The sequence below is a fragment of the Balaenoptera acutorostrata genome, chromosome 13 (genome assembly GCF_949987535.1).
Source record: "Balaenoptera acutorostrata chromosome 13, mBalAcu1.1, whole genome shotgun sequence".
NCBI lineage: Eukaryota > Metazoa > Chordata > Mammalia > Artiodactyla > Balaenopteridae > Balaenoptera > Balaenoptera acutorostrata.
The window spans coordinates 51,755,566-51,781,875 of record NC_080076.1 but is presented as its reverse complement, the minus strand read 5'-3'; positions in this window follow the sequence as shown (position 1 = coordinate 51,781,875).

Here is a 26,310-nt window from a genome sequence, read left to right as displayed (position 1 = left end):
TCTGCTCCAGGCTCCATGACCAATCCCGATCTCAGAGTGGGATTGGTCACTGTTGTCTGACTTTGGGGCTCAGCACTAAGTTAATCTTGCTACCCACTCAGCTGTGAGGTTGTACTCCAGTTTGCATAAAAGTGCTTCTCCTACATGCAGAAGAGCCAGTCTCCACTTTGTATCCTAATCATGGTAGCTGGGTCCTTGCTTTGCTCCTAATGGCTCTCACTCTGCTTTGTGCTTTTAGAACCAAAGTCTTCCATTGCCAGTCCTTTACCCAAAGTCAAGAGGTTTATAGCCTTCCCTATAACTTAACGTATGCTGTTGGGCTGGGTATTGCCTATTTCTAGATTCTTCACGTCATCCTTTGAATGGATGTTGGGATACCCTCTGCTCCTTTGGTTTGTCCATCTTCTCTGTCCCCGGCTTCATGACAACTAATAGCCTAGACAAACAGATGTTTATTGTTACGCACTTCCCAGACTGCATATCCAACACCTAGTGGAGTGACTGCACCATAGAGGCATTCGGTAAATATTTGGTAAATGAATGAATTTATTCTACCTGCCAGCCAGGACTTCTTTCCAGTATTTGCTGGCAAAGTCCGTCTTCCCAGAAACCGCCTATTTCAGCTCAACGCAGTTTGTCCAGGCTGCTTTGCCCTACCATGAGCTGGGACATAACACCAAAATATCATGCATCTAAGGTAAGTTAGTGTCATCTGCAAGATGTGTCTTCAATACCTCTTCCTTCTCTGCAGGCTTTTAAAAATGTCAGGCTGCTGTGGTTGTATTTCCTCCATTACCTCCTGGTTCTCCCTCAGAAACATTATGAAAAAATTAATTTGGTGAAATTAATTCACACCAGAGTGCCAATGGCTAACAATTTGGGGCAGTTAGCCAGTAAATAAACTTCAAGTTATAGCCCTGGGTTGTACTTAGTGGAGCCAAAAGGAAGTTCAACCTTAGGTATTAAAAGAATGTTTTTAGAAACTGGAGATATTTAGCTTGGAGAAGGGTCATCTTAGGGAGGTCACAGCAGTTATTTTCAAGCCTGTATACATGTCTGATGTGGAAAAGGCAGAATACATGGATATTGTGCAAATAGGAATTGGTGATGATCTGCCCTGAAGGGGAGAGAGTGAGCTGTTCTTGGAAGTTAAACCTTAGCTTCCCTCCAGACCTGAGGGCGGGCCAGGCCAGGGTGGTGGGAAAAGCCTGGTCATGTGATAATGACATGGTGGACCCCTAGTTCTTGACCCTTCCCACCTCGAGTAGGAGTATAACCCCAGGTGAATCTCGCCAAGAGCATTTCCTCAGCTGGGCTTCATTCCGCCTGCTCTTTCCCATTTCTCTTGTCTAAGTGGTGTTTCTCAGTATTTACTTCTATAGCTGATGGAATATTATGACTTACTGTGGCTGCTTCCTTTGTCTAAATAGAGAAATCCCATTCTTTTGCCAAAAGTTGATTTAAAAACAGGCATGTGTGGCACAATCCTGGCCCGTGCATTTGAGGGGTTGTCTTTTAGGGTAGGGACAGTGGTTCTTGGAAGGGTTTTTTCTCTTCAAAGAAAGGAAGACAGAGTCTGTATTGTTCCCCTGGATGTTGTTGTATCAGGATGTAAAGCCTGGAACTTAAGCAACAATCTTTCCTTGGCTTGCAGTTGAAGCCAGAACCAGGATACTGGGTTCTTCATGATGAGATTCACCAACTGAATCAATCAATCCTACAGCTGTCCTACTTCCGGACCTTCTTTTTTTCTGATACATTTCCTTATTTCTTTAAAAGCAACTTGTGTCAAGTTCTGATACTTGCATCTGAAACCGTCTTTTATGGGACAGGGAGGTTTCTTTGACTTCTTTGAAAAATGATGAAAGAAAGAAAACGTGTATTAAGAATCACATACAACTTTTGAATTAGATGGGTTCTCACCGTACTGTGGCTGATCAGACTTATGTATGTTTTCTAGGAAGACGATGTTATTTTCTTTGTTCTTCCCTGTGTGGAAATCAGGAAATTATTCTAATTCTAATCATCATAGTTGTGATCTGTGTCTCCAGTAGTTTCCAGTAAGTCAGTATTTAGAGTAAAAAAAAAAATTGAGTCAAGCACCAAATGCAAGCAGCCCATCATGAAGACCTGGGCTCTCACCCAGGGCCATGGTCAGCTGATATTTCTGCACCACAGAGAGGGAGACTCAGATAGTGGCCCGTGTCCCACCCCACTCCTGCCCCCGAGATCCCAGTCAGAGGAAGATACTGTTGAACATTCTGATTCACCTAACCAAATGTGAAAAAGTCTCAGCTAAGTCTTGGCTCCTAAGAATGTGGAATGTCAATAAGATGATGGCTTCGAAAAGACCTTGCAAATTGTAATGTGCTGGACACAGTGAAGGCATGATTATTGGGAGTGTTGGGGAGAGACGAAATTCTAGATTTGGTCTAAGATAGAAAAAGCAGCCCTGCTTTAAGAGAGGATCTAGAATCATTTCTCTTCTAGCTGAATGACTCAGGTAAGGTTTTATGGGACCCCCTTTTTGACAAGATAGTCGGGTGTTTTATCTGAATTAACAAAGGAAGGTAGGGGCTCGGCTCCTGCATCAGGAACGGGTTGGAGCTGTTGGCTGCTGGTACATCTTTATACACAGTTCACAATCCCCTTGTATCATGTCACAGGCGATACGGTGTAATGCGATGTGACTAATGTAATCAGATGTGAAGTGCACTACAGCATCACGTCAAGTCGGAAAATTTGAAAAGAGAAATAGGCTTCTCTCTAAATCATGGTTGGGTTCTTTCTCTCAGCCAGAGGCTCTGTTGTCAGAGTTCTCTGTGTTGACCTTCTGGCCGAGGGCATGTGTCAAGAGGGTTGTCTTTCCCGAAGGTGGTGACCCTGGGCACGTGAGCTGGAGCCTCACCTATTGGCCCCCACCTGCCTTTCAAATCAGCGTGCCTCACTTCTTTCCCACAACAAGGCATTCACTCCGGAGGCATGTTCTGTAAGCCGCTGATGGCTCAGAAAATGAAAGACAGTCTAACAGTTTCACAAAGGATTAGGAAAGGTATGCTTGGGAACTAATTAGGCTCCGAAGGAGGAGTTTAAAGGACCCCAAGTAGCTGAACAGAGGGAATGTCATTCAAGTATGTGTACAGTTTTCCAAAATGATAGCTAATGTGGATACACAAGTTTTGATCTGTCAACTTTCTTTAGAAGCTTCCTGTACATAGCAGGGTGGGTGATCCTCATGACCCTGTCTCATTAACAAGGGTGAGTTACAGGAAAGGGCTCTCTGTGGCTTGGTTTAGTGGAGACACCCAGTCTCTTTCCTTTCTGCCCCAGGTGGGCCATAGTGTACGTGCTCTCTCGCTCTCTTTCTCTCTCTCTCTCTCCCATGTCCCCTCTCTCCCCCCACCCCTCCCTCCACCTTCTCCACCTCCACACATTTAAATTTCTAAGATGTCTGTAAGGGTTTAAGAACCAAAGAGAAGCTTTGAAACGATGGCTGAGGCAATTCTATCAAATACCATGTCTTGATCACTGGTCTATGGAACCTGATAGGTAAACAGACAACAGGGGGGCTGCTCTGAGAGAAGCCAATGCAGGGACGGTGCCCAGGTGCCACCTTCACCCTCAGTCTGCAAACCACTGCGCTGGATATAGGATCAGAGACCCCAGCGGTTCAAAGGTGAAAGAACATTTAACTCTTTCATGGTGCAGTTGTGGCAATGAGCCCAGAGCAGAGCAGGCACATCCTAAGATCACCACGTGGAGCTGGGAAGGGAATGTGGAGCCCCGGTCCTCCCGGTTCAGCCCTGCGGGCTCTGTGCTCTGGAGACATGAGCTCTTTTTCACCTTCCTTGTTTGGGCAGATCAGGAGGCAGCAGGGTAAAGCCCATTCCTTCCAAGGACCCATCTCCATCCTTGCGGCCTTCCTCACCCTTACATCCTCTTTGTCAGAGGGTAGAGTTGCCTTGATGGAGGTGCAATGAAAGGGTTAGCCGATTTACTTATGGCCTTCTATAGAACCGTGAACCAGCTGAAGTTTGTCCATCCCTTCCACTGACCTTTCATTTTTTTCTCTTTCATGCCTCCCACCTCACTGTGTTCTCTCCTCCCCACTCTGCCTGCCTCCTGGGTCATTTCCTCGGCAGGACTGCGCCCCCCTCAGTTAGCAGCCCTCTCAAATCTTAGCCCTGCCCTGCCCTTCCCTTGGTCTCTCCCCCGCTCCATTAAATTCACCCTCTCCCGCGTACCACTTTATTGGACACTGCCCTTTGCTCAGTGATAGCTGGCTAATGTGAGAAACTAATCTGCTTTAATGTTTTAACGTGTTACCACTTGCTAGCCACGGCTAGCGACTTAATGAGATTTTGAGTTTTACTTGTCTCATCCAGGTCCTCTGTTCAATTATAAACTCCGTGAGGGGGAAACGCCATTTGCCATGGAATAGTGCTGGACCATGAGTAGCCTGTACTGATGCTGTGGGATGAATGAAAGGGATGGGGGAGTAGGTGGCTGGACCAGAGTGGACAGAAGGTAAACAAACACTAGGACAGAGTTGTTTTTCAGGCAGTGCCAGTAAAAGAGGTTGGCAAGAGAAACTGGAAAGTCCCTCCTAAAAAGAAGTTTTAAAATAACCATAGAGGATAAATTAACTCACCCAAGTCTTCAAGAAAGTTTGCTTTAACAAAAACAGCAGCGATGACAAAAACAATAATACTGTAAATCAACTACTTAGGCCTAAAGCTGGGCCTGAAATCAGAGGTTTCTGTGGGGCCTCCCAGTATCTTCTGGGAAGAAGTTTGCCTTTAAAAGTCCAGAGCAAAAATGCATACAAAATACATGTGTTATTAAAGCCCTTTGGTGCTGCAGACTCACATTAGCTGCAGGCTCGGCAAATGCAATTTCTTGCAAAGTAAAATATAAGAAAAGGAAGGGTCTGGAGTGGCACTGTCCAGTAGAACTTTCTGTGGTGGAAATGTTTCTACTCTGCCCTGTTCAAGACAATTGCCTTTAGCTACAGGTGACCACTGAACACTTGAATGTGGCTACTGCGACCAAGGACCTGAATTATTACTTTCATTCAATTTTACTTCATAAAGTAAAAACACTTCATATTCAATTTGAATTGCTACATGTTATTTAAAGAACCTCGCTACCTGAAGTGTGGTCTGTGGATTAGGAATATGTACTGGCATCACTTGAAATCTTATTAATAGATATGCAGAGTCTCAGGCTTCACCCAAGACCTACTAATTATGCATCAGTAAACATTATAAATAAGCTTCCCGGCTGAATCTCATGCATATTAAATTTTGAGATGAACCTCTCTAGATCAATGGTTCCCAGCCCTGTTAGAATCACCTGGAGGATTAGAATCACCTGAAAGGTTTTTAAACCATTCTAATGCCTAGACTCCACCATGGGCCAATTCAATCAGAAACTCTGGTGGGAAAGTGCAGGCATCAGAATCATCAATGCCCACACATCAGTCTGAGGAAGGAATCCTCCCTAGAATTTGTGTAAGGAATTTATAAAGGTTGCAGTAAACATGCAATGAGAAGGAACCCAATGGCACTTAAAAATATAGACAACTTTACCAGAAAGAGCCACAGTATGCATGTAGCTCTTAAATGGCATACTAATAAGGGATGAACATAGCTGCTCTGTCTAAAATAGTCTCTATTTGGGTCAGAATCAGAAGTTCTCAAGGCAAGAGAAGTAGTAGTCTCTTAACCCGGGAGACTTGCTTTTGGTTTGGTCCAAGCCTATGTGATATTGGTATCCAGGCAGCTGAGGAAGGTTGCCTGTTACAGGAACCTAGGACTCTTTGGTCAGGGTGAAGTTGGTCTATAATTCCTAGTAAAGCAGGAAAAGGGATTAAAAAAACTTACAGACAGATTGCCAGCTCCAGGGCCCTTAAAGTAATTCATGTGACCACAGCAGAAATGAATTTCCACACAAAAGATATGCTAGGACATGTGATCCAAGGTGAATTATGAATTTCTCAGGCACCTAACACACTCATCAAATAAGCAACACCTGCAGGCCGAGCAGAACAGAAGAACCCTCTTTCTGGTGGTCTGAAGATCCCAGTGGGAAAGGCTGTTTAGAGCTGTGCCGTTTTTCTGAGAGGACTCGGATTAGGGAACTTGCTGTCTTCTTTCCAGCTATCGCAGTCCAAGGTCAGTGAGCTTCCGAACACTGTTCAAGAAATGTTCTGGGCTCGTCTCTTGATGTGCTAGATAGGAAGGATCTATGGTGGTTAAAAATGATTCTCTTTCTGATTTTTCCCCCTTTTTTGTAATGAAAAAAAGAATTTCTTTATGATATGTTCTGTAATTATTTACCTTTTGTGCCTGTAGCCAAATTTTAAAAAGTAGCTTGTATAACTAAGTGTTGAAAATGTTTTATGATGGACCAAGAATAGGCCTGCAGACCATAGAAAGGAGCTGGATATGTCAGGTGGGAAGTGGATCATGCAATAGGCAACCTGTTCAGATAAGGGAGGGAGAAAGGGCATTCATCCCGAGAGGGGCTAAATTTTTATTGAATGACTTTTTATTGAGCATTTGATGGTCCAGACACTGTTCGAGGTGCTGAGGATATAGCAGTGAAAAAAACAGACTTTTTCTGACCTCAGGTTACTTATAGACTAGTCAGTTTATTTAATAACACAACCATTAAATAAACATATGGATAAATAAATATTATAATGAACATCAATAAATTGTGATAAGGTATAAATGATAATCGTAGAAAAGAGAATAAAGGGTGTGTGTGTGGGGGGTATCTGGTCAATTTAGATTTTGGCCCAAAGGATTACAAAACAGGATATTGATTCTTACCTAACAAGCAGAAAGCCTTACACAGGCTTGGACCCATCAGAAAGGATGGTAAGCTTAACTATAAGCAGCAATCAAAGATGAAGACTAAAAGTCCATTTATGCACAAGTCAAGGAAAGATTGGGAAGAGAATGCAGTGTCAAGCTGAGTTGCCTACCCTAATATGGGGGCAGAATACAATGATCTTGGTCAAAGACTACAGAGAAGGTTGAAGCTGAGAAAACTGTCCAGAGGTGGGGAGTGAAAGAACTTGCTGGTCAACAGTGAATCGCACATCCAAGCAAAATTCATGGGATCAGATGCAAACAGATGGAGCGTTGAGCTAGCCTGCTTAGCACAGAAAGACTGTGAACAATGACTGGCTTCCTTGGCCTCGGCCAGTGAGAGGCTGGGGGGCTCAAAGGCTGCTGGGACACAGCAGGTCCCAAATGGGCAACACTCTCCCCAAGCTGTGAAAGATTCCTTTTGAGAATAAAACCAGAGAGTCATAAAGTATTGAAGATCCAGGGACTGCAGTGCACATTTGTTCTGATTCCTCGTCCAGTTTCACAGTGGACCTCATGGATGCCTTCACTGGTCACCAGAAAACCCCACCCTGACTGTGCTCCTCCTGGAGGTATGCATGTCCTTAAAGTCTGACCCTCAGCCTTGACCCATTTGTCTCTGACTCGTTCTGTTAACTTGAAACTGTGGCTGTGTGGGAAGGCTGGTTCCACCCGTAGGTTTGAGGAGAAAAGCATCAGGACCTACCCTCATTAGTGATCGAACGTCCTCTGCATTCCCTTCTAAGTGTTATTCCCTCTACAAAATCCTCTGCTTCAGGCAAATGAATATCTATTCATAGTTCAGTGGGTACCTCATGGACCTTCTTGGCTCTTCACTTTTGTTCAAAGACTTTTCTAGTGTCTCTAGGTCCAACCAACCCTTTAAGATCCAGCTAAATTCCAGCTCCTACAAGAAGTCTTCGTGACACTCCAGTCTTCTACACTTTTGGATTCATGTGTAATATACCATTCTAAGCACCATAAGGTATCAAAAACGAGTGTAATTGGCACGTTGAATAAGGAAGGCTCAGGGGGAATAATCAGAAAGTTATTTATTTTTATCTCTCACAGGCCATGTCAATTTGTTTTTATTAACTCATTCATTGAATAAATATTCATTGAGTGCTTACTGGGTGCTAAGCATTATTCTAGGAACTAGAGATACAGTAGTGAACAAAACAGACAAAAATACTTGAATTTGTGGAACTTACAATCTAGTGGAGGAGAAAAAAACAGTAAAACAAGTATGTAAGTGCAACATTTAACATGTTGGATAAAGAAAAGTACTAAGAGGAAAAATAAAGCAGGAAAAAGAAACAAAGTGTTAGCACTTTTAGAGACTGTAGCCAGATAAGGCCTCACTGAGGGGATGGATGCCTTTTGAGTAAAGACCTGAAACAATGAGGACGCTGTCTAACAGTCACCTGGTGAAGAGGCATCGCAGGTGGAGGGAACAGCAAGTACAGAGGCTCTGAGGTGGGACTTGTACAGCTATGAGGTGGCAAAGGCAATGCCTGGGCTTGGATGTGTTTCAAGCTGGCCCTTTATCTCATAGCACATTTTTGGATGTTATTAAGCGTTGTCCCTAGTTCCTCTGATGTGGGGAACACATCTCTTCTAGGTTGCTTATTGTTCTTTCCTTAAGCCCCAGGAATCCCACGGTTCACCCCCTCGTTGATGTCACTACAACCTTCCAGGCAGCCCTCTTGGGAGTCTGTGATGATCTCATGCTAGCAGAGCACTAGCCTGCCAGTCTCTGGCCTTTAGGTTTTCCAGGCATCACTCAGACATCATTCCAGTGGGTCATTAAACTATTTGCGTGGATCTACGAAGCCTCTGGGAGGTCCTATGAAAGGCCCTTTGCTTAGGATTGAGATAAAGGGCAGTACCTTCCATTCCTTCCTTTTGGTGGAAAGGCAAGAAAGTTTGGGGCTTCTTTTAATCACCAAAGTTTTTTCCCGGCCTCTTCAACTTTTTTTTTTTCCAGTAAAGATGGGCAATCAGCAAAGGATCGCAAAATCGTTTTATAACTTTCTTTTGTAAATCTTACTTGGTGGTCTCAAACCTCATTTTTTAATAAGACATATATTTGGTGGAGGGGTGCTCAGTTGAGACAGATTAAATGGTGCCAGTTAATGATACAAGAATATGTTTGAGTGTCTGCAAATGGGGGTTGTGACTACTACATACAGCTTCTCTGATCTGCAGCAATTACTACCCCTGCCGTTCATTTAGCACTTAACACAAATTGCTTTGAGTTGCTATTTATTTTAAATTAATATTTAATTATAAAGCCATACTCCAATAAATTATCCATATAAGTATTTAAAACATTATACATACTGCTGAATCAATTTACATCCTCTAGAAATATATGAAAATTCCTTATTTTTATACAGACTTTTGTTATTTAATAATTTTATTAATACTTTCTTCACCTCTAGTGTTGTTCTAGTCCCTCAGCTCACCAATCGTACCTTCTGTGAATACCAATAATTCTAGCACATAGTAGGTGCTTAATAACTGCTTGGTGATGAGGATGTGATTTCTGGGTATATAGAATCTTATGACTAAACAGATGTAGGAGTTGAAATCATACTCCAACACAATCATTTCACTGAATCCTCTTTTGTGTGAAGATATATATACAAAATATATAAAAAGTTTACTATTACTCTGTGCTGTCTTGGCCCCAGAGTTGCTTGTTTCTTAGATATATACCTGCAGTTTGGTGGTACTGGTACTTCAGTCCTGGTCTGTAGTTGTCATAGAGAAGTTAAACATTGAGACTGATTTGAGAATGTATTTTCTGCTTTTGTTTACTTGATCATACATCTATTCTTTAAAACATTTTGTTATTTTGGGTTTAACATCTGATGTGTAAAGAGCTTAGACATTGTCACTGCCACCCTTACAGCAAGAAAAAGCTGGACAATACTGAAAACCAATGACATTCTTTTTGTACTCATCGCAGAACTTAGGTTGCAGGGCAAACTTCTGCCCTGAAATCTGGTGAGACAGGCAAATCCAGAGACACAGCTGAGATCTGTTCACCTGGAACAGAAGTTGCTGGAGCCATAAACTGGTAAGAACACTCCAAGCATAATTTTGATGACTTGCTGGAGGCTGAGTGTGGAATAGCATGAGAACGAGAAATTCCTGGGGACTGAAGTCTTGGGCCCCCATGCTTTTGTGGGCTTTACCTCCAAAGACCATACCAGGTTCTCACCATTAAGATCTAAGAAAAATTCCCTCATGGCCCTGGCATGGGGAGAGGAAGAATAATCGTCATGACATACACCAAGAGACTTCTCCATAACAAAGGCCTACTCTGGGGGGAAAGACTTTACCAGCACTTTATCCCAGTTGAGGAAGGGCATCCCTCCCAGTGCAACACCCTCTGACTTCCTGTTTCACGTAAGGGATAGGGGTGAGGAACACAGTTAACAGGGGTCAGAGTTTCATGGAAATAGATTGGAGATTTGCATCCAGAGGAGGGGGTAGAGATCAGGTGGGAAAAAGCTATACCACTGGAGAATCACTTGTGAAGGTCCTAGCCCCAGGACACACACCCACTAAAACATTTAGGTGTGGTTGTAAGATTATAGAATGATCCCTTTCCCCATTCCTTACCACCACACCAACAGGGCTCCAGTCTAATAACAGTAGATGACAGTTGAGAGAGCTGCAAGGCAAGACTCTCTGAGGAGGAGTACTTAGGGAAGCCCAGAGTCAAGAGGAAAGACCAGAACAAGGACATTCGGGGAATCTGAATCTCTGGCACTTACAGCTACTGAAAACATTAAACATATGGCCTAACTCCCAGCCAGATTAACATAAAGCCTCACGCTGAAGGCTTATTCACCTCAGTTTCCATTATGTAATACAACATATTCTTCTTTCAACCAAAAATTACAAGGGGTGCCAAAAAGCAAATGAAAACACAGTCAAAGAAACAAAGCAATCATCAGAACCAGATTCCGATGTGACACTGACATTGGAATTATTGGGCAGAGCATTTAAATAACTATGATTACTATGTTAAGGGCCCTAATGGGAAAACTAGACACTATACAAGAAAAGATGGGTATGTAAGCAAAGAGATGGAAATGCTAGAAATCAAAAACCCTGTAAAAGAAATAAAGGATGCTTTCAATGAGTTCATCAGCAGACTCAAGACAGCCTGGGAAAGAATAATGAGCTGACACTCTATGAAATGCAAACAGAAAAAGGAATGAAAAAAACCCTAGAACATCTAAGAACTATGGGACAAGTTCAAAAGATATAACATACCAAGGAGAAGAATAAGAGGACCAAGTAGAAAAAATATTTGAAGTGATAATTGGCTGAGAACTTTCCAGAATTAATGACATACCAAACCAAAGATCCAGGAAGCCCAGAGAACAACCATCAGGACAAAAAAGAAATCTATGGACTTCCCTGGTGGTTCAGTGGTTGGGAATCCACCTGCCAATGCAGGGGACACGGGTTCGATCCCTGTGTCCCTGGGAAGATCCCACATGCCACAGAGAAACTAAGCCTGTGTGCCACAACTACTGAGTGCCACAACTACTGAAGCCTGTGCACCTAGAGCCCGTGCTCCATAAGAGAAGCCACCACAATGAGAAGCCCGCGTACCACAACAAAGAGCTGCCCCTGCTTGCTTCAGCTAGAGAAAGCCTGTGTGCAGCAACAAAGACCCAACGCAGCCAAAAATAAATTAATCAATTAATTTGAAAAAAAGAAATCTACACTTAGGCATGTCATTCAAATATCAGAAAACCAAAGACAATCTTGAAAGATGCAAGAGGAGGAAAAAACACCTTACATGTAGAGGAAGAAGGATAAGAAATACAATGGACTTCTCAAAGGACACCATACATGCAAGAAGAATGTGGAATAAAATATTTAAGATGTTAAAAGAAACAGTACCAACCTAGAATTCTGTATCCAGCAAAATTATCCTTTAAAAGTGAAGGAGGAATAAAGATCTCGGACAAACAAAAACTGGGGGAATTTATCACCAGCAGGTCTCCCCTGCAAGAAATGTTAAAGGAAGTTCTTCAGCAGAAGGAAAATGATATAGGTCAGAAACATGGATCCATATAAAGAGAAGAAGAGTGTCAGAGGAGAAATAAATAAAAGACCTGTCCCCAAGTGAACACAGCTGAGTCTGTCTCATCATGGCATAACAAGTCCACATCTACATTTGTGAATGATGATTGTATATTTTTAAGGAAACAGTGTATATTCTTGCACCCTTGCAGTTGAATAAAAAATTATTACATAACGGATCTCCTTTTAGGCCTCTAAATAGTGACTAGAAAGTTTGGAACTGGTAAAAAAATATATTAAATTTGCAATTTAGGAAAGCTATGAATCTTACCTCTGTGTATGTGTATTGTACATGTAAATGCATACATTCTTCTAGTGACACAAGATATGGCATAAGTAAAGGGTAAGTAAAGGAATTTACAATTTAGGAAAGAAAATGCTTTAGTAAACTCTTCAATAAACAAAACAAAACAGAACAAAGTAAAACTTTGTTAAACAATATTTTCAAGCATTATAGTTAAGGACTTTATGTAGCAAGCTTTTAAAGAGAACAAAATCTCTTACAAAGGTAAAAATTTGTTGTAGTTTTAACACACAGTTTTTGAGATCCTCCATGTGCTAGGGGTTGGGGATACCAAGATGATTAAGCCATGATTAAGATGAGAAGGTAATTATATTGAAGTGCCAGTTGGTTTCTTGTACTATTTTCTTACAGCTTAATCCACTCCTTGCTAAATTGCTAGAGCACATTAAGTTAGAGGCTCCTTGATGACGGGGCCAAACCATTTATCTAGGTGGCGCTACTCTTGGCACAATGCCTAACACATATTAGGTGTACAACAAGTGTTTGTTAAATGGGAGTTTACAGGGTTGGCAAACTACCACTTGCAGGACAAATCTAGCCTGTGACTTGTTCGTGTAGGGCTCTCAAGCTGAGAGTTGTTTTTGTGTTTTTAAGGGACTGTAAAGCACATACACGCGTGCACACATACACATACCACTATGTAACAGAGGCCATATGTAGCTGCAAAGCTTAAAATATTTACCATCCTGCCCTTTGCAAAACCTTTGCCAACACTTGCTTTATTAAGGTGCTCCTTTTAGCTCCTCCTGAACTTTGTCTTGGAGTAAGGTTTCTTCTTATATCATGATTTGACCCTTTGACACTAAAGTCTTGCCAAGCCTTTCCTTCGCTGCCAGTGGTTCTATTCCAACTCAGTAATAAGTGTTTGGCACACTCGGCTTGGGCAACAGGCCGCTTAACACGACCCACTTAACTTGCCTGCTCACCTTATGCCTGAATCAGCAAAAAGGCTGTGCCATTCTCTTTGGCTTTCTGGTTGCTCCTTCACTAAACAATCGAAGGAAAAAATGGTAAGAGGCAGCCACAGACGACACCGATGTCCGCGAGGGCCCTCCTCACTCCTGTAGAAGATTTCCCTGACGACTTTCTCATCATATCACTTTTGTCTATATATTGTTGTTTCTTTCTAGCAGTGCACACTCCTGTCCCCTCCCATCAAGTTTCCAACCTGAGTGTTCCCACTGGCAACGACTATATCTCACTGGTCACGAGTACAAGTGACCTCAACAAGAGAGATGCTCATAAAGTAGATCAGAAAAAGCCCATAGCTCCTGTGATACAGTACATTTAAAAACACATACAAACTCAAAGGAGTTTTATGAAAAGTAAAACACACACACACAATGCATAAGTTAAAGTATGTAATTCTGTGTGTGTGTGTGTGTGTGTGTGTGTGTGTGTGTTTGAGCTCAACTATATGACCTTTGAGGGCAGAGAAGATTTCTTCTGTCTCCCCCACCCCTGGTTTTACCACATGCTCTATAAATACTGATTGAAAGAGGAGGACGGGAAAGTGTTTGCAGGAGCTTTGAGTTCTTCGAAAGTGTGGCGCGATCAAGTACCAACTCTGATTAATTCAGTGTAGGTGCGTCTGGGGTTCCGCAAGGGAGCCCACTTGTCAGTCCAAAACACAACCAACTGATAAAGAAATTCAGTCATTTTGCATCCTCAAACCAGAATTCTGAAACAAAGCCCCTGAATATATATGCAATGAATATTTAGACTTGAATTTTTTACTACAGTAAATGGGGGGGAAATCCTTTGCACATTTGGGTGTATTACTGCATTTTTATGTGTCCCCAGAGCATTGTCAATTCTGAGGATATGCTAGTAACCACTAACTCTTTTCAGACCTAGCCACGTAGTTCACTTTTATTATTTGTTTTTCTCAGAACCAAAGGTCAGACTTGTGATATGTGCACCGTACCACCTGTACGGGAAAAGACTGAGATCAGCAGAGCCCTGCATCTTGATCTCGCCGGCACTTCGCCAAAGCGGCGGGGATGCCAGACCTTCCCTTTCTCGCAGGCAGTTTGGACTCTGGTTGGGTTTCTGTGAGCCTGAGCACACCACGCACTCTGTTTCACTCAGAGCTCTTATTTTTAAGGCCATCTATTAAATTCTTGCTCAGGCTTTCCCCAAATGCTCTCCGACTCCACCGAACAATGTCTTACTGAAGATAAAAGATGTAGATGTGGTGTGAAAAAAGGAGGGACCTTGTTTTTTTTTTTCCCCCCAGTGGCCTTATTTATGGGTTTCAGATGGTGGCAGGGATGTTTATATGAACGTTACCCAAACTTCTGGAACCTCCTGGGTCTGCAGATATCAGCCTGCAAATTTCATGAGGATAGAACTATTTTCCAGGATGGGGCATGGTGGTTGGGGGAGGCGGTGACTAAGATTTCCTGTACTTCCTGTTTTAGAGTTGCTGGAAATGAAGCAAAAACTGTATTTCAGGATTTCAGTACCTGGTCCCAGCTGGAATCTGGATACACAGATGTACAGAAAGAGGGGACACGTGTGCAAGCAGTCTCCCACACAAACACACAAATACCCACAAAGGGGCATCATACAGACTCACAAAATTATTTATTTAATTTATTTAAAACACACATACAATACTTGCCAATTAAATAAATGGAGTCAAATTCCAAAACGTTTCATAAAGGCCTTTCAGAGTTTCAAGACTGAACAGAACAACAATCTGATTTGAGGAAAAAGGTTTAGTTCCTTATTATTTAATGCAGATTGGCCCAATCGTGCTAGAGGAAAAAAGAAAGAAACAAAGAAACCCACAGCCCACAAATGTAACCCATTAAAGCCAGGCGCGGTGGTGGCATGATACGATGCTTTCAACACCTTCCGTCTTTGTCCACGGCCTCTCCCACACTTGCCGAAATCAGTTGTTCTCACGTGGACTTGGAGCATCCCCACTGCCGTGTGGCAGGCACTCCTCCTGTGGGCCAAGATGAGTACAGGCAGAGGCATTCTGCACGGAGGACGCCGCTCCCCTGAAGTCAATATATGCATAGAGTTTGGGAAAGGGGCACAGGATGATAATGAATCCGGACGGAGGCAGATGCAAAATCGCAAATTAAGTGAGGTATCGGTTAGCCTTCAAGTGTCTGGCTGTCAGAGATGGAGTGTAACGATGTGATTTTGCTACCACGCAGGTTACTGCCCCTCTAGAGCAGCACCCCAGATGCGTGTATCCTTGCAAGGGCTGGCCTTTGTGCGGACGATGAGCCAGCAGGTCATTAATGGGCGGTGCAAACAGGAGGGGCCCGTGGAACATGGAGAAGGCATGCTTGAAAGGGAGAGTCAGACTTTCCAATAACCACTTGCAGTTGGCAGGGCTCTGATTGGAACCATGTGACAATTTTAGGCGATGTACCATAAGCAGCCAATTTATTACATATGGCAATATGATTAATGGTATCAAATGCCTTTTTTTGGTAACATCCAAGAACACTCCACCAGCCAACTGCTTGGAGTCCAAGGCAGTGAAAATCTGTTCCATGAATTTAAAGTCAGGCAGATGAGGTTAAATGAGAGAGGGCCAGGTGCCAAGGCAATGATTACAAAGTAAGTTGTTTCAAAAAAAGCAGAATGTTTTAAATCTGGTCTTGAACAAACCCCATCTAGTCCCCACCTACTCCTACCTATTTTTTTCCTTTCCTTTCCCCTCTTGTTTCTTGATGGGAAAGCCCTAATAGGTACAGTCTGGGAGACATTTCTGAAGCCAGGCTATCTTCCACTTGCCGGGCCTCTTCCAGGCCTGGGTGAATCCGCACTTGACCACTGACTGGATCTTTCCTTGGAATCCTGGGATGGGGTAGCCACAAAGACCAGCAGATGGGGTGCGTCAGGGAGATGGCCTCCCGTGGGCAGGAGACATGGCCCAGCCTTGTTCCACTCCCCTCAGTGACTGGGAGCCCTCTCTGCTCTCTTCCGTCTGTGAGTCGGTTTCCATGGGCTTCGGACATCATCGCGATGACTGGGAAGAAGCTGCTGACACACGGAGAGATTTGCAGAGGGAATGAACTGTGAGGGGCGTTGCTTACCACTTAGAATTTGCAGAATGAGGATAAAGAGTGGGGAAGACTGTTGGGAGGCAGAGAGGATCTCCGGATACGACTTGCTCCCCAAAATGTCCCCACGCAACGTGGAAGAGGTGCTTATTACGTATCTGTTGAGTAAATGAGTGTAATATCACCCACCTCTTTGAGGTTTTCTAGTGGACATATGTCCACTGTGTCCCAGTTGTGAGTTACTGCCCTTTGAAAAGGATTGTACAAAAAGATCAAAACATTTTGATGCAGGGTCCACCAGGAACTGGAGATTCTGATAGGTGAGATATAATTTATAATCTATAAAATTTATTTTTATTTTTGTGGGCTACAAATTGGTAGTGTTTGGTTGTTTCTGATGGAGCAAAATGATTCCTAATCTTGTGGCTTGTGGATGATTCTTTTTCCTTTTATGTAAGGACTGAATCTGGACAGTTACTTAGGGATTACATCTATTACTCGGGGCCCAATTTTCAATCCATCAATTTGGTGTGCTCTTTAGACCTAGTCTGAGAGTCCTAGATTGTGTCTCTGGCATAGCTTTTTTTCCTGCAAAAACAAAACTTAACATGAAAAGTGTAAGAATGTCAGGTGACCCTGATCCAGGCAGAAGAGTAAAGATGTGTTCAAAATGAGGCAAAGGATCTTGAGGGAGAGAGATTGAGCTATAAGAGAAGGTAACTAGGCAATTGCCTTGTGATGCCCCTCTTGGGGATTGAGTTGTAGCCTGGAATCAAGATGCTGTCCCTCAGCTTTGTCCACTGGAGTTTCCGAGCCATTCCAACATGCTGCGTGAAGGCTGAGTGACAGACGGGGGTTGGCTGTGCTCTAGTAACTTCCTCCTGGGACACCACTGTCTGTTCACTGAAAGCTGCACGAAAGCCAAGATTTAATGCCAACTCCACCCCTTCCCCCGTATTTAAAATGGACCCCAGGCAATTAATTCTCTCCTCTGATCCATGATTATTTCTCCTGAGTGAATCATGCTCACTTTTAAATAAAAATTTGTTTTTGCTGTGTTTTCTTTGAAGGCCAAAATGGAGCAGTCTGTGGAACTGCTGGAATGAACAAATCCATCTGCTGGTTATGCTGGGTTGCCATTCTTTACTGCCAGGTAGAATTACACAACAATATACCATCGTATTAGTTTCCTGTTGCTGCTGTAACAAATGACCTCAAACTTAGTGGCTCAAAACCACACGCATTTATTACCTTACATTTCTAGAGTTCAGAAGTCTGAAATGGGTCCCATTTGGCTGAAACTGAGGTGTCGTCAGGGCTGCCTTCCCTTTGGAGGCTCTAGGGGAGAATCCATACTCTGGCCTCTTCCATCTTCTATAGGTTGCCCACGTTCTTCGGCTGGTGGCCCCTTCCTCCATTTTCAAAGCCAGCAGTGTAGCGCCTTCAAACCTCAAAGCAGAGAACTTCTGTTGTCATATCCCCTTGCTGACGCTGACCCTCCTCTTCCCCTCTTTTAAGGACCCTTGTGATTTCACTGGGTCCATTCATATAATCCAGGATAATCTCCCCATCTCAAACTCCTTAATTTCATCACACATGTAGAATCGTTTTTGCCATGTAAGGTAACATATTCACAGGTTCCAGGGATTGGGACGTGGACATTTTGGGGAGCCATTATGCTGCCTGCCACAACTATCGTGATGCGGGAAAGAAAAGATAAGCAAATAACCAGAAAATCATACAACAAGGCTATGGTGAAAAACGGAGAAGAATCAGCAAATCTCAGCTCAGTGTTTCTACCGGCTAGACGTCCCCCACCTGCCTTGCTTCCCGGCTCCCATGTCACACTCTGCCTACTTCATCCATAGCTTAACTGAGAGCAGGACCCTGTGGAAAAAGAAGAATAGTACTAATTGAGCGCCTACTCTGTGCCAAGCTGTTCCTTATTTGCTTCCCACATGCGGTGGGTGCTGTTATTATCTCCGCGTGGCTGACGACAAAATGGAAGCCTAGAGAAGTTAAGTAACTTGCCCAACGTGGCACAGCTAGTAAGCGACAGAACAAACCAAGACTTGACTCTGTGTCTGTATGATTCCACCACCCTCATACTTAGCCGCAATTTTCTACCTCTTATGTCTAACAAGGGTTGGGGGCGGGGAAGCTGAAGTGGGTAGAAAGGAAGGTCAGAGAATTTATACTTTTTAAATCAGCCCTGGAGAAAGACACAATCTACAGCTCTGCCTGTGTTCTTGTGTTTATCATTAATGCCTCATTCCTCTTCACACTGTTTCTTTGCTTTCTATTGCTATTCACTGACTGGGTCCCTAGTCGAGGTGTAACTAGACCTAAATGACCTATTCTGTGTGTCTTCTTGAGCCTGATTCTTATCCATCAGGGTCTCAGGGACTGGAGAGAATCTAGCTACCCAGTGGTAATGGCTATGCCATTACCGTCTCTTTTTCTTAATAACTGAAGCCAAAAATCAACAGGATTTCCCAATTAACAAAAGCCTAGCCATGCATTAATTTATATATTCAGGATATTGTTTTTAGACCCTAACTATGCTAATACAGTTATAATATTAAAAATTGAAATGTAAAGAAGTTTTAAAATACGAGGAGAGAAATTATGAGAGGAATAGGAAGTTAAACTAAAACACTAGTCCTGCTACAGACTAAAATCACCAGGAAAAAAAAAAAAGTGCTTTCAGCCAACATCTAGATAGAGGGAAGAATGATTTTATGTAATCCTTACTGAGTTTTTATGCACATGGTTCTGCAGTCCAGAGAAATTCTAATCGCTAAAGGATTCTAAATCCAAGAGAGGAGACCCATGCCGTTCAGTATGAACGTCATGCCGACCCGTTACTGAGGGCCGTTCAGTAATGCGGCCCATGCACTGGCCACAGTTTGCCTCCATAAAGCAGTCACAGCTTATAGGGTATAACAGAACTGACAGATGTCAGACCCTGGTGAGGGAATGTAATCATTGCCAAACCTTCCTGAAAGGAACTTTTGCTCTAAGCGTTGGGTGCAAGTAATTCAAGATGTAAAATCTGCAGATAGCCCCGGAATGGCACTGGCTGCTTCAGGCCCCATGGCACTTTCTGGGAGTAGACGAAAGCATTGGTTTTTGCCTAATTATTAAGATAAATATTCACTTATATTAACAGTAATAATAACACAACCTCTAAAGCAAGAGATTCTTATAATTAGAGCATATTTAGATCCAAATCATGGCCTAGGGCAAAATGCTAGTTCTTAAGGTGGTAGATTGCAAATCTTCCTCTGTAAACCTAAAATATTACAGGTACCTATATAAAAAATGAACATTTGCATTTTGAATTCCGATTGGCAAATTTGATCCATTTCTAAAGGCCTATCTTTTGTGCAGATAAACCGCACAAAAGTTCTATGGCCTTGGAATGTGGTTTTATCATTCAAAAAAAATGCAGTTGCCCTTGTGTTTATCATTAGTATTGTCTGGAACATTTGAGATAAAAAGATTTAAATTTTCCATAGCTTTTTCTCTTTTGTCTGTCCCAAATCCCAACAGAGTCATGTAAAGATAACTTCCTGTCTTTTTGATTTATCCGAAGCCTCCCCTCTTCTATGGGAGCTGTGATTCAGTGATTCTCTTCTTTGGTACCTTGATGGAACACACGAAGTTGTAACTCCTCTGAAACTTGCTTTTGGAAAATCTCAGAGTAAGGGAAACAGAATGTGGCTCATTTCAACTTTCACGCTTGCTAGGTTTTCTACGTCTTTCACTATACACCAACTGAAGTCACTTTTGTAAATGCCAACCCAACAAAAAGAAATATAAATAGCCAACAATTAAAAAGCAGAGATTTGGGCAGGTGAAATTTATAGGGCAACATTTCCTCTAAGAGAAATTTCCTATACCGTATTTTCCCCATATCAGTAGTTCTTAAACTTGAGCATGCATCTGAATGACCCACAAGGCTTGTGAAAATGCAGGTTTCTGGGGCCCACCCCTAGAGTTTCTGGGGGTCGGGGGTAGGGCCCCAGAGCATTTGCTTTTCTAGCAAGTTCTCCAATAAGATGCTTGATGCTGCTAGTCTGAGGACCCCACTTGTAAACTACTGCTTTACACCATCAATGGGGATGTAGAATCTTACTTCTAGAATATTTATGTAGAGATTTAATGATAAAATGGGGAAGAAACATGTGCAGTAAAATAAGAAAATTTTAAGCATGTATTATGTGTTAGGAATTGTTTCATGTACTTTATATACATTACCTTATTCAGTTGTCAAACCCTTGGAGGTAAGTACTTTTATTACCTCCATTGTACAGATGGAGAAAGTGAGGCTGAGCAAAGTTCTCTGACTTGGCTGAGGTCACCCAGCTGGAGCTGGACTCAATTTCTCAGACTCCAAGCTGGCATCCTTACTGCCTCGAAACACTCCCGCCTAGGTGCTTGTTTAAAAACCTGATGATGTGCTTCTGTAGAAATAAAACTCATCCCCAGTAAGAGGGCTCCTTGCCGAGGTCACAGGGTTTCAAAAGGAAGCTGTGCAGACACACAAGGGCGGAAAGGGTGTGTTTTGGCTGGTGCCTGCTTCCCTGAGTGGCTCACTCCGGAGAAGCATTTCCATAACAAAGGCAAGTTCTCCTCTCCGAGAAGAGCAGGCAGAGAGTTGCAAGTGTTTGCCTCTGATGTGATCCACATTTAATGCTTATCTGGGTGAGAGGGAATTTGATTAGAGCAAATACAAAGCACAATTCAGAGAACAAAACCACTAATTCAAAGGTGGTTTTCCTACGGATGTAAAATACTTCAAGCCTGTTAAAAGGACTGAAGAGAATTCCACCGAGGAGTGGCTTATATTGTGTCTGATTTCTCAGGCTGGAGCACTGCCAAGGAAGCTGCTTGGGGCTTTGGGCGGCGAGGGGAGAGTGGACGCTGGGCGGCTCATCGGACAGGCAGGCACCTTCTAGCCCAAATGGGGCACAGGCTCAGGCTGCGGGCGAGGGAGGCTGTTCATCCTGCCTTCCTGCTTCCCACCCCCTCTGGCTCACCAAGGAAGCTTCTCTCTGCATCTGGTGGCTTCCCAGCCTAGAAGCATCCAAACACTGCAGTGCCCTGATATGTTTGTTTTCCTTTCGGCTAATTTTATCAAGGTCTGAGGTCATTATTAGCCAGATCACCAAAGTAAGCGCTCATTAATATGTATCAGCTCCAAACCCTATGATTTCATCTGCTAATTTGATCTTGTTTTTCCTTGTTTATGGCAATTAAATCAGACCTTGATAAATCTGAAAATGAAAGAAGGAGCCACCAGCAAGCACAGCTATTATGATCACTCATTAGAAAGCCAAGCAGACTCTCTGATAAATTGTGCCAGGGTTTTTAAGGAATACATGATTACCTGCTTAAACAGCATGGAAGCTACCAGTAAAATGTAGCAAAATGATTAAAGGAAAAAAAAAAAAAAAGAACACCCCCATTACATCCAAGTGTAACAGATGGACAGTTGTACTTTGGGGAATGTTCGCGGAGTCTGTTTCCTCCCCTTCAAGCTAGGGAGGGCAGAAGCCACGGGCCCTCCTGGGCACAGCGAGAAGCAGCTTCCCGCCCGCCCTCCCCGCCCTCCCCGCATCCTCCCGCGACTGACTGACTGCAGGAGACCAGCTCAGCTGCCCTAAGGCCTCCCTCCAGACTGTGCCATGAAGAGAGGCGCTGAGACAGGGTGATAGGTGGGGGTAGGTATGCAGAGCGGGGTGAGGGGGCACAGCAAACGGCAACAGGGATAAGACCTCGCCTGTCACAAATGAGGCTGCTCTGCAGGCCGAGGGTCACCGTGGTGAGCACTCCTCGTTCTTCTCGGCCCTCAGTGTCGGAAGGACTGTCCTCTGTTCGGAAGCCTCCACCTGGTGCATCCTCCCGGGAGGCAGAGCTGCCTTCTACGATTTGAGCTGAACGAGCCAAACACTCGCTTTCCCAGTTTCCCAGCAGCTAGTACGTAACACACACGGATGCTCCCCTTTCGGGAGTCTGGGGTCCTTGAAGACTCTCTCTCTCTGGTTTAAGGCGTTGGGATTCCTGGGACTACGGAGGCCACTTTGGAGTCTTGGCGGGACTGGCTGCGGTGTCTGGGCCTGGCGGTGGCAGCAGTGGGGGGGGGGGGCGGGGTCCCTCCGGGAGAGCTCTGTGGTGGTGTTGGGACTCCAGGCAGGCTGCTCCCAAATACGCCACAATGGCATACTGATCATTTTGATTTAAAGTGACTTAAGAAATGGCCAGCGAGTATATGCCCAGTAGTGGGATGGCTGGGTCTATGGTGGTTCTATTTCTAGTTTTCTGAGGGACCTCCGTACTGTTCTCCGTAGTGGCTGTATCAGTTTACATTCCCAGATTTACGTATGTGCACTGCCATGTGTAAAACAGATAGCTGGTGGGAACCTGCTGTGTAGCGCAGGGAGGTCAGCTCAATGCCTTGTCGTGACCTAGATGGGTGGGATGGGGGAGCTGGGAGGGAGGTCCAAGAGGGAGGGGATATATGTATGCATATAGCCGATTCACTTTGTTGTACAGCAGAAACTAACACAACATTGTAATGCAACTATACCCCAATTAAAAAAAAAAAAAGAAAAGAAATGGCCAAACAAAAGAGGGACACTCTGACCTTCTTCTCTGTCTCCCTGAAAGCAGGAAATAAATCTCTCATGTGAAAAGTACACTCCCTGCATCTGGGGTAGGAGGACACCCTTTGCATCAGAGATAGGGTGTTTGGGTGAGAAGCCCCTATAAACAAACCTTGTGATTAATTTACTACTGCGATAGGGTGTTTGGGTGAGAAGCCCCTATAAACAAACCTTGTGATTAATTTACTGCTGCAAGCCCAGACTCTGTTTAGATTCTTCACTCATTGAGCACCCAAAGCCTAAGTTTCTTTGTCCTGTCAATTCCTCACAAACTTGTTTCTTTGTCTAAAAAGTATAAAAGCTGCCTGCTTTGGCCACTTCTTGAGTCCCATTTCTATGAGACCTCCCTTCTCATGAATTAACCTTTTTTTGGGGGGGGGGGGGGCGGCCACACCATGGCATGCTGGATCTTAGTTCCCCTACCAGGGATCGAACCCATGCTCCCTGAAGTGAAAGGGCAGAGTCTTAACCACTGGGCTGGCAGGAAAGTCCTGTGCTCATGAATTAAAATTTGTTTCTTTTTCTCCTGTTAATCTGTTTTGTGTCAATTTTATTATTAGTCCAGCCACAGGAACTCAACAGGAGTGGGGTTTTGGACATCATCCCCCAAATCTGGCTCTCCAAGTCTTCTAACATTTCTGTGAACTAATCAATATCTTAAAAATAAAACTTTGTGTTTAACTGAGCCAGAGTTGATTTCTATTGCTTGCAGTTAAGAACCCTGACGCTCAGAAGGGCAGTGAGTAGCTTGTTCCCTGCAGATAGCCAGTGACGGCGGGCCAGCTTCCTGGTGTCCAGGGCAGCAAGCCTTACCCCACATCCATGGGGATGAAGGTGGATGGGAAAGGGGGTCAGATCCCCACCTTATGCTGCCTCAGGCTCGGTCCATGGTAGAAGGGTCTCAGCTGAGCTTTTCCAGGGAAAGCTTTTATTCTGGGAAAGTTGTCTTTTAAATCTCTCTCTCTCGTCCCCATATAATCATGCTATTTCTTTAAGCCCCTCCACAGCAATCTGGCCCCATTTGCCTCTGAGGTCTCTGCAGGGATCCGCGTGCAGCCAACTTGGCACCTCGCTGCCTTCTGGTCCCTTCACACCTTGGTCTGGCTTGTCGCTGTGCCTGCAGGTCTGTTTGCTTGAAGAGCTTCCAGGTCCTTCCAATTCCTTTGTCTTTCAGCCTTTCCTCCCATTTTCAGTCTTCCTGCTAGACCCGTAAGCTGGTTAAAAAGGGGTCTCCTAGAGTTCGTTGTCTTTATTTGCTAACTTCTCTCCTTTCCTTAAATTCTGGTGTCTGACCTTTCCTATGGTTGCCTCCACAGTCTCTCTCGTCTCCCTTTTCAGATTCTTGACTGGGTTCTCTCTGTCATTTGGCTTTCTATGCCCTCTATAATAGAAAATTTCCCCTGACACCCTCAAAAATTGATCTGAAAATTCTGGCTGGCCGATTTATCTTTTCCATAGGTATCTGGGTAGCTGAAACCCTGTCATTCCACAATTCTGACCCAAAGGTGCTTTGTAAAGTTACCAAAGAAATTATCATCCACTTTCTTATCTTGTAATTATCTGTGTTTTGCTGGCATTCACCGCACTTACTATTGCAGGCTATTCAATGCCTCACAGAGTCCCTTCAAATTATTCCTGGGGGTTCTCAGGGGGTTTTGCTCATGGGCTTGTGAATAACTACTGTCAGCTCCCAGGTAGGAGTGTCCATCAATTTTTTTTTTCTGTTCTGCTCTGGCCCCCTTCACTGATACCTGCTGCTGAGACTTCTGCCTCCTGCCAAGGAGTGTGCACCTGCCTCGTCAAAGACTTTGACAGCCGGCGAGTTGCCTTGATGGGGCTCTGGCGCATGGGGCTCTGCCACGGCTGTGGGGCGTGGCCACTGGCTGTGCTGTGCCCTCTGCTCCCTTTAGAAGCACGGGATACCGCCTACCTTTATGTATGATGCTTTCCCATACATGGGCCTATAGGGGCCCTGATTAAATATTTTGGTCAGTTTTTATTTACAGCCTTCCTTTCCACTCAGCATTCACCTCTCTCTTCCAACGAATAGAAGATTTACCATCAGTGGAAAAAAGAACCCCACTTGTCTAACTGAGTCCCTCTTCCCTCCAGAAGTCTTTTCAGAAGGCTAGTGACCTGGTCTCTCAGGCAAGTAAATTTCCAGGGGGCTGCCCTGAGCCAGTCTGACATGCTGAGCTGCCCAAGTGGAGGCGGACGCAGCTCAGTTCAAGCCAGAGCCCTTTCCACATGGGTTTGGAGGTCTAGACTATGGCCACAAAATTGCTAGAATTATCTTTTTCCCATTTGAAAAGCTCTAATAACTAACTGATAAAGCTTAGGCTTTAGAGCCTGATGGTGCATGTTCTTCTACATAGATATCCTGTGGAGATAAGACCACCCCAGCTCTTACCTCCTCCTGCCCCTTCCTAGCCCCTGTGTAAAACCAGGGTCATCCCGGGCTAGAAGTCACCAGTGACCCTTTCAGCCACATCTCCCTGACCTCCTGGTCTTGGGAAAGCCCTCTTAACTTTCTCATCCCATTCTGCATTTCTTCTTGTAGCTTTTATCACATCCGTAACCTAAAAACATTATTGTGTGATTCACTATTTCAGGCTCGTCTTTCCCAGGAGGGCAAGGAGGGGGTTACTGTGCCTGTCTGTTTACTGCTGTATTTTCGGTATTTAGAGCCTCACCTGGCATTTGACACCGAATAGGAGCTCAATAAGTATTTGCATGAATAACTGAGAAGCCCCAATTACAATTGCTATGCTGAACTAAACACTCTCGTTTTAGGGAAAACAAGTGAGCTTGATTCTTGTCCTTTAGGTGGTTCATTGGGGGGTGGAGAGAAGATCTGACGCCATGGGGATCGTTTCTTCACTACATGAAGTTATCTCAGGGCTGTGTACTTGTCTCTCCCCAGGATTATCAGCCCCCAAAGAGTTGTAGTGCTTGGTAAGCATGACTGGAGGAATATAAGCAGGGCTATTCCCAGGCAAAATTATGAAGTTAGGGAATGTTTATCTTCAAGATGGAAAGCCTCCGAGCAATATTATGCAAACTCCTAGTATCATCTTCAAAAATTCAACATCCACGGCACCCACAGCTCTGGAAAATGGCTCTGCAGAAGCTATCGTGATCAGTTACTGACGCGTCACAACTGGAGTTACCTTACATCTCATCTGAACACATGGAAGCACGTGCTTGTGAACACGGTTACAAGTATTATAGTTTTCTGAACCGTATTTCTCCAAATCCCTGAAGATTTGCTTTAAACCATTACTGCTCCCTCTCCAGAGCGGGACTTG